We start from the raw sequence: 16,508 nt of genomic DNA, 5'->3' as shown, positions 1-16,508 counted from the left end.
AAAAGTCCGACCTACGTCAAAGAGGTACAACAGCTCAACGAAAGACTAGCAGCCCTGTCCAGATTTCTAGTCAGATCAGCCATAAGATCTCTCCCCTTTTACGCAATATTAAGAAAGGGAAAGATGTTTGAATGGACAACGGAGTGCGAACAAGCTTTCCAAGATTTCAAAAAATTCTTGGGGCAACCACCCATTCTCACCCGACCATGGGAAAGTGAAGAACTCATATTATACCTCGCAATGGAAAGTCAGGCAATAGCCTCAACACTAGTCAGAGAAGACAAAAGTGGGCAACAACCTATCTACTTCATCAGCAGGGCTCTATAAGGGGCCGAACTAAACTATCAAAAGATAGAGAGGTTCGCCTATGCCCTCATACTCACTTCTCGACGACTCTACCCATACTTTCAAGCTCACACTTTCAGAGTTCGAACCAACCAGTCCATAAAAGGCATCCTACAGAAAACAAATTTAGCTGGAAAAATTCTACAGTGGGTAGTTGAGTTATCCGAATTCGATCTGCAATATGAAGCTCGGACAACCATCAAATCACAATATCTAGCCGACTTCATTGTCGAGTACATTGATACACCGGAAACTCCTAAAAATGGAATCTCTACATAGACGGCTCCTCAAACAAAACCGGGAGTGGCGCATGTGTAATTATCAAAAGTGATCAGGGAACCCAAATTGAGCTATCACTAAAGTTCAAATTCCATGCCTCAAATAATCAGGCTGAATATGAGGCACTACTGGCTGGTTTAAGGCTGGCTATGGAGGTAGGAGTCCAAAGGCTTACCATCTTCAGTGATTCACAAGTAGTTACCTCACAGATAGAAGGGAGCTACCAAGCTAAGGATCCCACCATGAAAAAATACTTGGAAAAAACCAGAGTACAGCTCGAACAGTTTGGGGGATATAAGGTGCGACATATACCTCGGGAACAAAATGCCCGAGCTGATACACTTTCAAAACTAGCCAACACCAAACCAGGGGGCAATAATAGAAGCCTCATCCAAGAAATATTGCAAAGTCCATCAATCTCGAAGGAAGAAAAGGTCCAAACCATATCAGGTCAGGCTCAAGGATGGATGACCCCCATAATCAACTACCTCAAGTCTGAGACACTTCCCACAGATAAAAAGTAGGCGAAAAGGCTAGTACGAGAAGCACAGTACTACACCATAGTGGGCAACATCCTATACAGGAGAGGGATTTCAACACCCCTCCTAAAATGTGTGCTGGCCTCCGATACAAGGGAAGTCTTGGAAGAAGTACACAGTGGCATGTGCGCCAACCACCTGGGAGCACGAGCACTTTCATAAAAGGTACTTCGAGCTGGTTTCTACTGGCTGACCTTATAAAAGGAAGCAACAGAGTTCGTCAAGAAATTCCCACCATGCCAGAAGCATGCAAACTTTCACATAGCTCCACCTGAAGAACTCATTTGTGTTACATCACTCTGGCCATTCACAAAGTGGGGACTTGACCTCCTCGGACCCTTCCCCCAGGGTTTAGGGCAAGTCAAGTTTATCATTGTAGGCGTAAATTACTTCACAAAGTGGATTGAAGCAGAGCCACTAGCTACTGCTACCGCCCAAAGAAGTCGGAAATTCCTATATAAAAATATTATCACAAGGTTTGGGGTTCCTTACTCCATTACCACAGATAATGGCACTCAATTTTCGGATGCAGGTTTCAGAAACTTGGTAGATGACCTGAAAATAAAGCACCAATTTACATCTGTAGAACACCCACAAGCCAACGGACAGGCAGAATCTGGCAATAAAGTCATATTGGCTAGGTTAAAACGAAGGCTACATGATGCAAAGGGAGCTTGGGCAAAAGAACTCCCACAAGTCCTATGGACATATCGGACAACACCACATTCAACCACAGGAGAATCACCCTTTCAACTTGCTTATGGAATGGAAGCAATGATTCCAGTGGAAATAGAAGAAGGATCTCCCAGAGTAATCCTTTACAATGAAGAGGCCAACTTCCAAATTCAAAAGGAGGAGCTCGACCTACTTCCAGAAGTCCGAGAAAGAGCTCGGATTAGAGAGGAAGCACTAAAGCGTCGAATGGCATTAAGATATAATCAGAAGGTAGTCCAACGAAGTTTTGCCACCAACGATCTCATCTTAATCCGAAACGACATTGGAGCAGGTCGATCAGGAGAAGGGAAGCTAGCAACTAACTGGAAAGAACCTTACCGAGTTGTAGAAGTATTGGGAAAAGGTTACTACAAGGTGTCCGACCTTGAGGGACGAAAGCTGCCAAGGTCATGGCATGCCTGTAACCTAAGAAGGTACTATAGTTAGAAAGTAATAAAGATTTTAGGTCAAGGTGCACTCTTTTTTCTGAAAAGGTTTTTTAACGAGGCGCCAGGCCAAGATCTACCACGTTACCCGACCTAGAAGGGTAAGCACTTGTATATTCATAATTTTATATTTTTATTATCATTTGAATAAAAGTTATCGATTCCTTAAAAAGTTTCCTACTGTTCCGAGTGTTACCTGAAACTGTAGGTCGATCTCGGACGAGATCTTCTGTACTGGTCGGCGCTGTTGAGTCCGACTTGATAATGGTGGCCGGAGCCGCCATGTCTGACTTGTTGGACTTGGTGGTAGTGCTGATCCTTCGTCACCAGAGGGTGGTGGTACCTGCAAGGGACTCCGATGCTTAAGTTAGCAATGGTATTAAGTAGGTTTTTAGTAGAATCAGAGTATGAGTTATACCTGGGTACTGCAGTGTATTTATAATAGTGTGGAGTGATCTTTCTGGAGATAAGATAGTTATCATATCTTATCTTTGAGTGAAGTCATCTTATCTTTAAGGGGAACCGCCTTATCTTTCTTTAGGCTTTGCCGCCTTTAGATTTGGGTTGGGTCCCTTCGTTTGGGCCTGCTTGGGCCTCTTATGGTGATTTGGCCGAGCTCTTCGAGAAGAGGTCGGTAATGGGCCAGCTTTCCAAGAGGTTAGTCATGGGCCAGCCTGCTAAGAGGTTGGTCATGGCCCAACCTTCTAAGAGGTCGGCCAACCCTTTAAGAGGTCGGCCAACCCGGTCCTTTATAGCTCTAACCGATATATGAACAGTGCCCTTGCTTGAGTTTGGACCTTTTCGTGAGATCGTGCTTTCAGAGCATCGATCTCTTTGAGGAAGTCGTGCTCAAGCATCCTGACTTTGGTCGATTCTTGAGTAGTTTTTCCTTGTGCAAGTCTGGTATTGCCCCTTTTAGTTTGTTGAGGGGATTTTTCAGCCTTTTTCCGAGTTGTTTGTCTTCACTGTTCGGGCTTTTTAGTCATAATCCAACAACTTTTTAAGTAGTGTTCCGATGGGGAACCTTTTTGTTTGGGTGACTTTTTAGCTCCGTCTTTGAGGCCGTGTTTTTGGCTTTTTTTTTTTAAGTTGTGTCTTTTTTTCAAGACTTCGTACTTTTCAGCGAAGCATTCCTGGCCTTCCTCTGGCCGTTGCGAGATGTCTTTGTCCCTTTTGTGGATCTTTTGTAGAGTGTTGGTACTTTTGTTGTCCGACCTCTTTTTGTTTGTCGAGATGATCCTTGGGGCTAATTTGTCCGACAACTTTTTAGTGTTCTCGTAGAACCCTTTTTAGTTAGACTAAACAATTTTGATAGCCTTGTCGTGGAGTCGTGGCTTTTTGGGTAGAACTGTGTCCCTTCTAGCACACGCCTTTCGTTGGTCTGACTTCTCTTGTCGATCCTTCCTCGAGTTACTTTTAGTAATCCTTTTTTATTTGGACCTCGTTGGATCTCTTTTTTATGGATTTAATTTTTATAACTCTGTCGCTTTAATTGGCTTGGGTCGACTTCTAGATGTCGGTCCCTTCCCAAGTTATTTCTAGTAATTCATTTTATTTGGACCTTATCAGGTCTCTTTTTATGGATTACTTTTATAACTTTTTGTAGCTTTGTCGGGCCGACTTCATCAGGTCGGTCTCTTCTAAGTTACTTCTAGTACTCCTCTTTCTAGGGCTGGCCAGGCCTCTTTTTAGGGATTACTTTTTATAACTTTTTGTCGCTTTGATCTGGTCCAACTTCTTTTATGTCGTTCCATTCTGAGTTATTTCTAGCAATCCATTTTTTTGTTTCAGACCTCGTCAGGTCTCTATTCATGGATTGCTTTTTATAACTTCTTGTATTATTCTGTCACTTTTTATCTTGCCGATTTTGTAGAAGTCGGGCGGTGAGTTTGGTCCTCACTTGGCCGACTTTGTCGAAATTTGGATGATGAATTTGATTTTCATCATGGTCGGGCGGTGAATTTGTTTTCACCTTGCCGACCTATAGCTCTGTAGTGATCGGGCAATGAATTTTGGTTTCACCTTGCCAACCTGTAGCTATGTAGTGATCGGGCGGTGAATTTGGTTTTCACCTTGCCGACCTTGTAGAAATCGGACGATGAATTTTCGCGTTCAGATTAATGCGTCTTGGTAGAAAAAACTTTTTTAGGGAATCCTTCTAGGTTAGGCAATCTTTTAGATCTCGACCTGGCATCCTTCTTAGATTGCAGGCATGCCATGATCTTGGTAGCTCTCGCCCCTCGAGGTCAGACACTTTGTGGTGACCTTTCTCTAGTATTTTTGAACAACTTGGTATGGTCCTTTGGCTTCTAGCTTTCCTTCTCTAGGTTGACTTGTTCCGATATCGTTTCGGATTAGGATGAGGTTATTTTTGGCGAAGCTTCACTGCACTACCTTTCGATTGTACCTTGAGGCCATGCGACGTTTTAACACTTCTTCTTTGATCTGAGCTCTTTCTCGGTCTTCTGGGAGTAGGTTGAGCTCTTCCCTTTAAAGTTGGGAGTTGGCTTCTCCACTATAGAGGATCGTTCTGGGAGATCCTTCTTCGACTTCTACCGGTATCATTTCCTCCATTCCATAAGCCAATTGGAACGGTTATTCCTTTTTGGTGGAATGTGGAGTTGTCCGATATGCCCATAGGACTGGTGGGAGCTCTTCGTCCCAGGCTCCTTTTGCATCTTGTAGCTTCCGTTTTAACCAGGCTAGTATAACTTTATTGGCAGCTTCTGCTTGTCCATTAGCCTGTGGGTGTTCTACGGATGTGAATTGGTGCTTTATCTTCAAGTCAGCTACCAACTTTCTAAAGCCTGTGTCTGTGAATTGAGTGCTATTGTCTGTGGTGATGGAGTAAGAAACCGCACACCTTGTAACAATGTTTCTGTACAAGCATTTCTGACTTCTTTGAGCAGTGGCATTAGCTAGGAGCTCTGCCTCAATCCATTTTGTAAAGTAATCCTCCCTTATAATGAGGAACTTGACTTGTCCCGATCCTTGAGGAAAGGGTCCGAGGAGGTCGAGTCCCTACTTTGTAAACGGTCAAGGTGATGTTACACTAATGAGCTCCTCTGGTGTGACAATGTGGAAGTTAGAATGCTTTTGATGTGAAGCTTTGACTTTGTATTTGGGTTTTTGCTCTGTTGTTGCCTCCAAAGGGTGCCCCTGGACTTTCGTGTGAGTCCTGGGGTTTCCCTTTTACTGCTGTATCTGACACTTGATGTTCTGCTGTTATTGTCCGAGTTGTTTCCTTATTTGCCTGAGTTTTTTTGTAGTAACCCCATTTTCTTTTTCTTACTGTAGAACTATTTGACCTATGTCTTTCCGCAAAAATATTGCTGAGATGTCTACTAAGATCCTAGACAGCATGTCTGACTGGCTGAATTCCATAGTTTTAATGTGTGTTACTGTGGCTAACTCTGAGTACTGTGTGCAACTTAGGAGGTTCCATAGAATTTGTAGGGATATGGATGAGGAGAAGAATTATGAGTTGGTGTCGCCGGACCCTGAGGAGAGGGCTTGTTTTCCTTTCTTGACTCCGGGGTAACGACCCTGACCTGATATGGTTAGGACCTTTTCTTCCTCCGAGGTTGATGGATTTTGCAGTGTTTCTTGGATGAGGCTTCTATTTTTGCCCCCTGGTTTGGTGTTGGCTAGTTTGAAAGTACATCAGCTCGGGCATTCTGTTCTCGAGATATATGTCGGACCTCATATCCCCCGAATTGTCCGAGCTGTTGGTGCTGACTTGTTTTGAAAATGCATCAGCTCGGGCATTCTGTTCCCGAGATATATGTCGGACCTCATATCCCCAAATTGTCTAAACCATTTTCTGGTTTTGTCCAGGGTTCCCCAAATTACCCGAGGTATTTTTTCATGGTGGGATACTTAGCTTGGTAGCTCCCTTCAATTTGTGAGGTGACTACTTGTAAATCACTGGACATGGTAAGCTCCTACCTTCTTAGCCAGCCTTTAAACCAGCCAGTAGAGCCTCATATTCAGCTTGGTTGCTTAGCTCAATTTGGGTTTCCTAATCGCTTTCTATGATTACACCTGCACCACTCCCGATTTTGTTTGAAGAGTCGTCCACGTAGAGATTCCATTTTTTGGGAGTTCCCGGGGTGTCAGTGTACTCTGTAATGAAGTCGGGCGGATACTGTGATTTGATGACTGTCCAAGCTTTATGTCGAAGATCGAATTTAGATAACTTGACTGCCCACTGTAGGATTCTTCCTGCTAAGTCTGTTTTCTGTAGGATGCCTTCTATGGGCTGGTTGGTCCGAACTCTGATAGTGTGAGTCTTAAAAGTATGGGTGGAGTCGTCGAGAGGCGAGTATGAGGGCATATGCGAACTTTTTCTATGTTTTGATAGTTTAGTTCGGCCCCTTGTAGAGCTTTGCTGATGAAGTAGACGGGTTGTTGCCCACTTTCGTCTTCTTTGACTAGTGCTGAGGCTATTGTCCGACTTCCCACTGCGTGGTATAATATGAGTTCTTCACTTTTCCTTGGTCGAGTAAGAATGGGTGGTTGCCCCAAGAATTTTGAAATCTCGGAAAGCTTGTTTGCACCCCGTTGTCTTATTCGAACCTCTCTCCCTTCCTTAATATCCCTCTTTGAGGTGTTTTTTGCGAGATGATTTAGAGATCCCTCCTCCTGCGAATCCTCCATGAACATGTGTCTCAGGAGTGTGAGGTGGACGTTCAACTCATCCGACCTCTTCGGTGTGGGGTGGATGTTCAACTCGTCCGACCTCTTCGGCGTGAGGTGGACCTTCAAGTCATCCGACCTCTTCAGCGTGAGGTGGACCTTCAGCTCGTCCGACCTCTTCGGCGTGGGGTGGACCTTCAACTCGTCTGACCTTTTTGGTGTGAGGTGGACCTTCAGCTCATCTGACCTCTTCGGTGTGAGGTGGACCTTCAACTCGTCCGACCTCTTTGGCGTGAGGTGGACCTTCAAGTTGTCTGACCTCGTTGGTGTGAGGTGGACCTTCAGCTCGTCCGACCTCTTCGATGTGAGGTGGACCTTCAACTCGTTCGACCTCTTTGGTGTGAGGTAGACCTTCAGCTCGTCTGACCTCTTCGGTGTGAGGTAGACCTTCAACTCATCTGACCTCTCTGGTTTGAGATGGACCTTCAGCTCGTCCGACCTCTTCGTCCCTTCTTTTTTTTCTTGGTTCATTCGCTTTATTGGCTAAGTACCAATCTAATCGCCCTTCTCTTGCCAATTTCTCTATGACATTCTTTAGGTCGAAACACTCGTTAGTAGGATGTCCGTAGATTCGGTGGTACTTGCAATATTCTGTCCGATTTTCTCCTCCTTTTTGCTTTTGATTGGGCGAGGTGGTGGAATCTTCTCAGTGTGGCATATTTCTTGGTAGACATCCACAAGAGACACCCGAAGGGGTGGGTGTAATTATGGTATTTTTTAGGCTTCTCACCGGGTTGATCTTCTTTATTCTTGGACTATTTATCCTTGTCCCTTGGTGGGTTAGGAGAATTTGGTTTTTGAGCTGTCTCCCAATCGGGAGTTCTCCTCCATATTGATATATTTTTCCGCCCTTTCTTTGAACCTCGATTAGAGATGTTGGGTACTTTTGGATATTGAGTGGCTGAAATGTTCTTTTCTTAGGCCATTGATGAGTCCCATAACGGCTGCTTCAGTTGGTAGACTTTTTATATCCAGACATGCTTTGTTGAATCTTTCTATGTACTTGCGAAGACTTTTCCGATCTCGTTGCTTGATCCCTAGCAAGCCTGGAGGCAAACTGGTGAGGAACTTTTTAGCAAGGTCGTCGAAACTTGTAATAGATCTTGGAGGCAAACTGTCAAACCACTTTATTGCTGTCTTCGTTAGGATAGTCGGGAAGGCTTTGCATCAAATGGCGTCTGAGGCGTCAGTGAGATACATTCTGCTTCTGAATTTGCTGAGGTGATGGCTTGGATCCGATGTGCCATCGTACGGGGTCATGTCGGGAGCTTTGAAGTCCTTTGGGACTTTAGCTTTCAGGATCTCTTTGGTGAATGAATCTTGATTTCGTGGGAACTATCTTCGGGATCAGGCTGGATGGTTTTTGTTTTGAGGTCGGCTTTGAGCTTTGGGAGCTTGTCCTCTAACTCTCGGCGTTGCCTAGTTTATCTTCAAAGGTCCCTTTCGGCTTCTCGTTGATGCTCCGCCTCTTTTCGAGCTGTTTGAGGCGATCCTATTGAGCTTGAAGTGCCTCCATGATTTCTTTGCTTGGTGAATTCTTGTTTTTGTTGGGTTGAGACATTTCCTTTGGTGTAGTATCCGCGTCCTTCTGCGCTGTTCTATTTTCTATATCTGAGTTGTGGCCGTTGTCAAGGTTGTCCGTCATGATGATGGGATGACTTCCAGGTTCCCCGGCAACGGTGCCAATGTTCTGAGGGTTACCTGAAACTGTAGGTCGATCTCGGACGAGATCTTCTGTATTGGTCGGCGCTGTTGAGTCCGACTTGATGATGGTGGCCAAAGCCGCCGTGTCCGACTTATTGGACTTGGTGGTGGTGTTGATCCTTCGTCACCGGAGGGTGGTGGTACCTGCAAGGGATTCCGATGCTTAAGTTAGCAAGGGTATTAAGCAGGTTTTTAGTAGAATTAGAGTATGAGTTATACCTGGGTGCTCCAGTGTATTTATAATAGTGTGGAGTGTCCTTTCTAGAGATAAGATAGTTATCTTATCTTATCTTTGAGTGAAGTCATCTTATCTTTAAGGGGAACCGCCATATCTTTCTTTAGGCTTTGCCGCCTTAAGATTTGGGCTGTGTCCCTTCGTTTGGGCCTGCTTGGGCCTCTTATGGTGATTTGGCCGAGCTCTTTGAAAAGAGGTTGGTAATGGACCAGCTTTCCAAGAGGTCAGTCATGGGCCAGCCTGCTAAGAGGTCGGTCATGGCCTAACCTTCTAAGAGGTCGGCCAACCCGTTCCTTTATAGCTCAAACCAATTTATGAACACCTACCAAGACGCATTAATCTAAGCTCATAAAATGCAAAAATTCATCGCCCGATTACCAAGAGGTCGGCAAGGTGAAAACCAAATTCATCGCTCGATTACAGAGAGGTCGGCAAGGTGAAAGCGATAGAAGCAGATTAATGCAAGAAGTTATAAAAAGTAATCCATAGAAAGCAACCTGACGAGGTCTAACTAAAAATGGATTACTAAAAATAAGTTAAGAAGGCCCGACAGAGAAGTCGGACCAATGAAAGGATCGCTAAAAAGGGACAAAGACATCTCGCAAAGGCCAAAGAAAGACCAGGAATGCTTTGTTGAAAGGTACGATGTCTTAAAAAGACACTACTTAAAAAGCAAACGCACAAAGCGAAAACGGAGCTAAAAAGTCATCCAAACAAACTATAAAGAAAAGGTTCCCCTTGGAACACTACCTAAAAAGTTGTTGGAATATGACTAAAAAGCTCACGTCAACATCAACTAAGGGAGCGACCCCGCAAAGCAAGCACGACCTCGAGGAAATAATATGAACCAAAGAGGTTAAAAACAACACTTAAGGCTCAAACGTGCTCAGCCAAAAGGGAAACAACTCCATTCAACAAAGGAACAATCTCAAAATAGGGCTACAAAGAAATCGTTCGAACTAACTAAAAAGGTTCTACATAACACTAAAAAGTTGTCGGATGAATCACTTAAAGCTCGGACACCAAGCCGCAAAGGATAATGTTTGCCAAAAGCAAAGGGTTAACAAGTACCAACTCAAAGCAAGGCGAGATCCCAAAGGCGAGGGTGGAAAACACACTGCAAAAGAGGTTGGATAAGGAAGTACCAACCCTCTATAAAATCTGAAAAGATTGCAAAGATAAAGCCTTAAAGGTATGATCAAACATATCAGTAAAACATAAAACATTAAAGACTCAAAAGGCCACCTAAAAGGCAGCCCAAGAGTTTAAAGTGTTTGTTTTTCAAAATAAAAAGTTGCTAAGGAGCAATTGAGTGTCAAGGAAACTATCCACAAAAGGACTTACAAACCAACAAGTTCAAACAAAGTCCACAGGTCGGACTATACGAATATATAAAGAAAATAACATCATAAAGGATCCAAAGCCGCTCCAGTAGCATCATCCTTCGGAGGAGGAGGAGGAGGTATGGTTGAGATCAGGGTGGCATTAACAACTCCATCCGCCCCATTTAGTATCTCCACGTCATGCTCGGGAGGTACCACCTCGCCAGAAGGAGCTGAGGAGGTTGAAGCTGCAGCAACTTTGCCCGGTGGCACAAGGAGAGGACCTTCATCATCATCGTCAGGAGCAGGCACAATCCTGCCATCCTCCACCACATTGTCCAAGCTGAATAGGGTAAGATCAAGCTCATAGGCAAGAACCCGGACCTGGGCTTTCAAGTTTTCATACGCATCGATCACATGGTCCACCAGATGACCTTGGAGCTCGGCATAATCAGCTTGGGCAGACTGAAGTCTCTCCCTAGTCTCCAACAACTCGGCATATGTGCAGATGTAGCTCTCTTTGGACTTCTTGGCCATCTCCTCAGCTAAATTAGCATATGCCTTAGCAGTAATAGCTCGAGATTTCTCCCTCTCCACATCTAACTCCAACTTAGCCACCTTAGCATCAAGCTCATCCTTCAAACCCTTGATTCTATCAAATTCAGACTTAGCATCTTTCATAAAGGCCTTAGTCGCATGAACCGGAGAATCCCGGACTACGCGAGATAAGGCCGCACCCATGTTGGCCATCTGAACACTATTGCTGGTAATAAAATCCAGATTATGAAAGATAAACACGTCATCCAACGGAATTCTGCCGTGAGGAGCTATCACTTCGATAGCAAAACCCACGCCATCAAAATCTTTGCTATTCAAATCATAAGTACCAATAGTTTTTTGTCGCTTGGGAGGAGGACCAGTAGCAGTAGGAGAGAAGGCAGCACCGGAGGTCGGTTGAACAGGGTCAGAAGGAATCGTCCGAACTTGTCGTGTCAGAATGATCTTCCTCGGGCCTGAAAAATCAGAAGTCGGCTTCTTCGTGGGCACCTGAGAAGACCCTTCAGCGGAGGTCTTCGACGACAAATTTTGGGCAGCCGTCGCCTTCTTGGACTTACGGAAGGCCTTCATGAAATCGGAAGATTTCACCATCTCTAAAAAAGAAGCCAGGAAAACAAGTTACAATAACAGAAAAGGATAAAAATTAGCTATAATAGAAGAAAACTACCAGCAAAGAAGTCGAACGCTACCTAGCTCGGCATGAAGGAGGGAGGGATCTCTTAGAAACCTCTTTGTGTCCAAATGAGGAGGCTCCCCTCAGTGCTCCTCTAAAACACCCACAAAAGCTTGTTCAACCTCATCTAAACTCTCCCAAGAATACTTAGTAGCTACTATATCTTTTTGCCAACACAAAGGGAAGGTCGGCTTGCCGTTTTCCTCTAAAAAGAAAGGTCGGGCATTCTCGATAGCTCGGACCTTAAAGTAATACTTCTTAAAATCTCAAAAGGACTCGTCAAACATTGAAAAACTTTTTTCCCTGGGTAGCTCGGAAGGAAATCTAAGATACTTTCTTCTTGGCTACTCCAGGCTTGGTTAACACAAACAGATAAAGGAAGAGAGACACGGTAGGTCGGACACCTAATTCCTGACACAACAGCTGAAAAATCTTAATGAAGGCCCAAGAATTCGGATGAAGCTGGGAAGGAGCTACGTTGTAAGTCCATAAGAGGTCGGTCTCGAAAGTAGAAAAGGGGATGGTGATATTCAGCAGACTAAAGAAATAGTCATAAGCATAAAAGAACGGGTGTTCTCCCTGAGTTAATAGCTTATAATTCTTTTCATCGTCCCTATTGCTACAGATCCTATGGAATCTCCTAAGCCTCTCACAATACTCTGGATCGGCCACAGTAACACACATAAGAACTATAGAGTCCAGCCAGTCGGCCATGCCAGCAGGGATCTTGGTAGACATCTCAACAATATTTTTTCGGGAAGACTTACGACAAACTACACCTACAACAAAGGAAGATAACAAGGGTCACTACTAAACAACTCGGACAAAATCAAAAAAGAGAAGGAACAACCAATCAACACAGAGGTGGGGCAACCAAAAAGGGCACCCCAGGGACTACGAAAACAAGGAGTATTCAGCAAAACCCAGGGGCACCCTTTGGAGGCAACAACAGAACAAGAACCCAGAAAAGAAGATGACGCGATAATCAAAACCCTTAACCAGCCTAAATCCTCTCAAACATGCAAGGAGCTCAACCTAAGCACCAGCATTTCTTCATACATTCAGTAACAAAAGCAAAACTTCCAATAGCAACAGAAACCTAAAAGGCGCACATAAGAGCAGCAGGGAAAATCACAACGTCGATAAAAAACAAAGGCGCAATCTTTTTGCAGAAAGAATCAAGCTTCTCAAGGCAAACTCAAAAAAAATAAAAACTTTGCAAGCATATAACAGTAAAAGCATACATAAAAGCGACTATCAAAGCATAAGAAGGAAAAAGAGATACCAACCTGCAGAGAAGAAAGAGCAAGAGCGATAACTGCTCAGACAAAAGCAACGACAAACATGCACCAATGAGCGCCTCTTTGAGCAATGGAGGTAGGAGGCTTGGGGGCGTAAAATTAGAAAAACAAACAAAGAGCGAAAAAGAGAAAAAGGAGGAAGAAACTGAAAGTGAGAGTAAAACCCTCTTTAATTTCAAAATGAAATGCAAAGAGGGAAAAGAAAAAATGGTAAAAGGAAATTAAATGAACCTTTAAAACCATCGCGCATTCCCAAGAAAGCGCAGCGTGCGCTACAATTAAAGAAAGAAAGCAATGCTTCGCATTCAAGCAAAGGCAATCCCAACAGGAATTCTACAAGAGATGACCAGAGGTGAATGCTCGAGCACGACTTCCTCAAAGGGGTCGAAGTCTAAAGACACACTTCAAGGGAAAGGTCGAGCTATACGGTCCGGGATGATCAAAGAAGGAGCGACCAACCTCTTCTTAAAGAGCTCGGCCAAATCGCCGCAGAGGCCCAAGTAGGCCCAAACAAAAGGACGCAGCTCACCCTGAAGGCGGCTGGCCTAAAAAAGATAAGGAGACTTCTCTCAAAGATAAGATAAGATAACTAACTTATCTTAAAGGTCACTCCACACTACTATAAATACACTGGAGCACCCAGGTATAACTCATACTATGATTCTACACAAAATCTTGCCTAAAGCACGTGCTAACTTAAGCATCAGAGTCTCTTGTAGGTACCATCACCCTCTGGTGATCAAGGATCAACAGCGCCTCTAGATCCAGCAAGTCGGATTCAGCAGCTCCGACCCCATCAGAAGATCTCGTCCGAGATCGACCTTCAGTTTCAGGTAACCCTCGGAACAGTTATGTTGACAATATTACATTGGTTATTAAACTGAATTAAGATAGATTGATTATTGAGAATTATGCTGTTTTGATATTTGTTGGAACCAGACTGGTGAATTGTTGAGAAAGAGGGAACCCGTAAGGGTGGTTTAAGTCCGAATTTTAGAGGAGATGTTGCTGAAAATTTTATAAAACTCTAAGACTTTGTCTGAAGCGTTATTTAAAAGAAAACTTGATTTAAGAATCATATTATTTGATTTCGATTTATTACAAAAATAGTCATGTTTTCAGTTTGATTTATTGAGAAAAGAATTATGTTTTGAGTTTGATTTCTTAAGAAAATATTATGTTTTGAGTTTAATCTATTGAGAAAAAGATTTTGTATTGAGTTTGATTTATTAAGAAAAGAATTATGATTTGAGTTTGATTTATTAAGAAAAGGAATTTTATTTTGATTAAATGTTAAAGAAAATTGAATGGTTATAAACTAAACATTTTGATGTTATTATTGATAAATGGCTAAAAGTTTACCTTTCTGGTGATGCGGAGGTGTGAATGATTATGTGGTGATGTGGAGGTGTGAATAATTATGTGGTAATGACAGAAGTATGATTGATTATTTGGTGATGCAGAGGTATGAGTAAACAAAAAGGAATGAGAAACGATGATTGAGAAAGATAATTGAAAAACTGTGAGTGATGAATAAATGACTGAAAACTGATAATTATATATGAGAATTGGTTGTTTGATTGGGACTTTGTGCCAATTGCTAAGTGGGGACGCCCACTTTAAAGGCAAGAGGTATCTGACTGATATGGATTCGCCTATGTGATATTTTGTTTCTCACTGAATGAATATACGCTATAGCGATTATACGATTATGATTTTAGCCTGACTGAAACGGGTAAACCCATGTGGCTTTGGTATCTGACTGACATGGGTCCGCCCATGTGATACCCCTGCTGACTAATTCAATGGAGAAATCATATTCGGGGTTCGCCCTGGATAACATCGGTTTGCGGGTAGACAACCGACACATGAGCTCATGGCCTGCATAAGAAAGGAATTCATCATATGCATTTGTGTAAATTGCTTGAGTGTTCATGTGTTACTGTGTTGTGTTATTTTTGAATTCCTTGCGATTCATTCATGTGTGAATTATTTGTATGTTTATATTGTGTGTCTGCTTGTGTTTGTTAGTTCCTAAATATGTCAAGCATTAAGGTAACTGAAAATTGATGTGTGAACTATCTGATTTGTTTAATTGAAGAATAGCTAATGAATTTGAGGTGACTATGAACTGATTTCTGTAATTGAAAATTGATTAATATAACTCAAAACTGAGTAACGTGACTAAAATTTGCTCAAAGTAACATAACTCGAAGAAATTGACTAAAGTATTTAAAGTAAGTCTTAAAGAATTCTAAAGGTTAAATAAAGGTATTTATTTTAAAGTTATAAAATAATTATTTGCATTTTATTTCTTTACTCTCACGGCATTCACTTTTCCTACTGAGAACTTGCGAGGACAATGTTCTCACCCCCTACAGATTTTCTTTTTCAGCGACAAGTTCAGGAATCCTTGGCGCGAAGTCGCGACCGAACTACAGAAGTTTATGTATATATGTATTCGTATTTTCTGTATTTGGTTGAGCCTTAGATTTAATTTTTTCCCCGTCGTTTATTATTTTGGTTTTTAGAGGAGTAGGACTTGTATTTGAAAATTTTTGAATAAATCTATATATATAATGTTATGTGAATATATACTTATGTGATTAAGTCAAGAATTTTTTATTTCTTAATTAAAAATTTGGTTGTATTTCGCAAAGACACAATATTAGATAAATGTAGTACTAAATAAAAAGGTTAGAGGTAGGTAACGCCTGAATTTTTAGTGCGATCATGAGGTGCTAAAAATTAGGGTGTTATATCAAAGCAGTTTGTTCCTGTTAGAACATTGGGAATGGACTGACAATGCTTCACTGCATACTCTGAGTGTCTGTCATGCAGTAGAACTTGTCCTAGTGACAAGAGTTTGAGTTTCAAATGCATGATTGCCTATTGATTAACACTGTTAGTCGACCGTTGCACCTCTCATGGTATTAGGTCTGATCGACTTAATACTGATACTTTGTGTATACAAAAACACTAACGAATTGTAATAGGTGAAATAGAATTAATAGATGATGCGAATCACGGGATTTAGAAACGTTAGAGGTTATTTTTCATGATTAACTCAGTCTTGAATCACAATTTCTGTTTGTATCCTGTGACTTAGTACACTGTCTGTCCTTTTATAATTACATTGAAGTCTTTTGTTCAGATTTCTTTCATGGAAAGTGATTTGCTTATTTTTTTTTCCAATCATATTCCTTTATTCAAATGTATCCTTGCTTGACCTTGTTTGTAAATATCTGCTTGAATCTCCTAGACTATCTCTCTTTGATGTTGTTTATACTTTTCTTTTCACGAATCTTGTACTCTTTGATATGACCTTGAACCTATTCTAGCACAACAAAACGGTCATCGAATTATCTTGTAGCTTCTACTTCACATCACATTTTTCTCTTATATTCAAATCATACGAGTTCTTCATATTTGAAAATTATGTATGCTAATTTTTTTTTTCGTTTTTCCTAACGTGTTCAAAAGTAAAGTTAGTTCAAATTTCTTCCATCTTATAACAATTTTCAAGAACGAAAATTTTTGTACGGCGGGTAGAATATAACGACCCGTATTTTTGAAAATTTAATTAAAAAAGTTATAATTTATTTCATTAATTTGAGCTCCTTATTTTCAAAAAATTTATTAAGAATAATTAAATTGATTTTATGAATATTTTGAGTTTTATTTGTGTGTAATT

The sequence above is a fragment of the Arachis stenosperma genome, chromosome 3 (assembly GCF_014773155.1).
Source record: "Arachis stenosperma cultivar V10309 chromosome 3, arast.V10309.gnm1.PFL2, whole genome shotgun sequence".
In the NCBI taxonomy this organism is placed as follows: Eukaryota; Viridiplantae; Streptophyta; class Magnoliopsida; order Fabales; family Fabaceae; genus Arachis; species Arachis stenosperma.
This window is presented reverse-complemented; position numbering follows the sequence as displayed.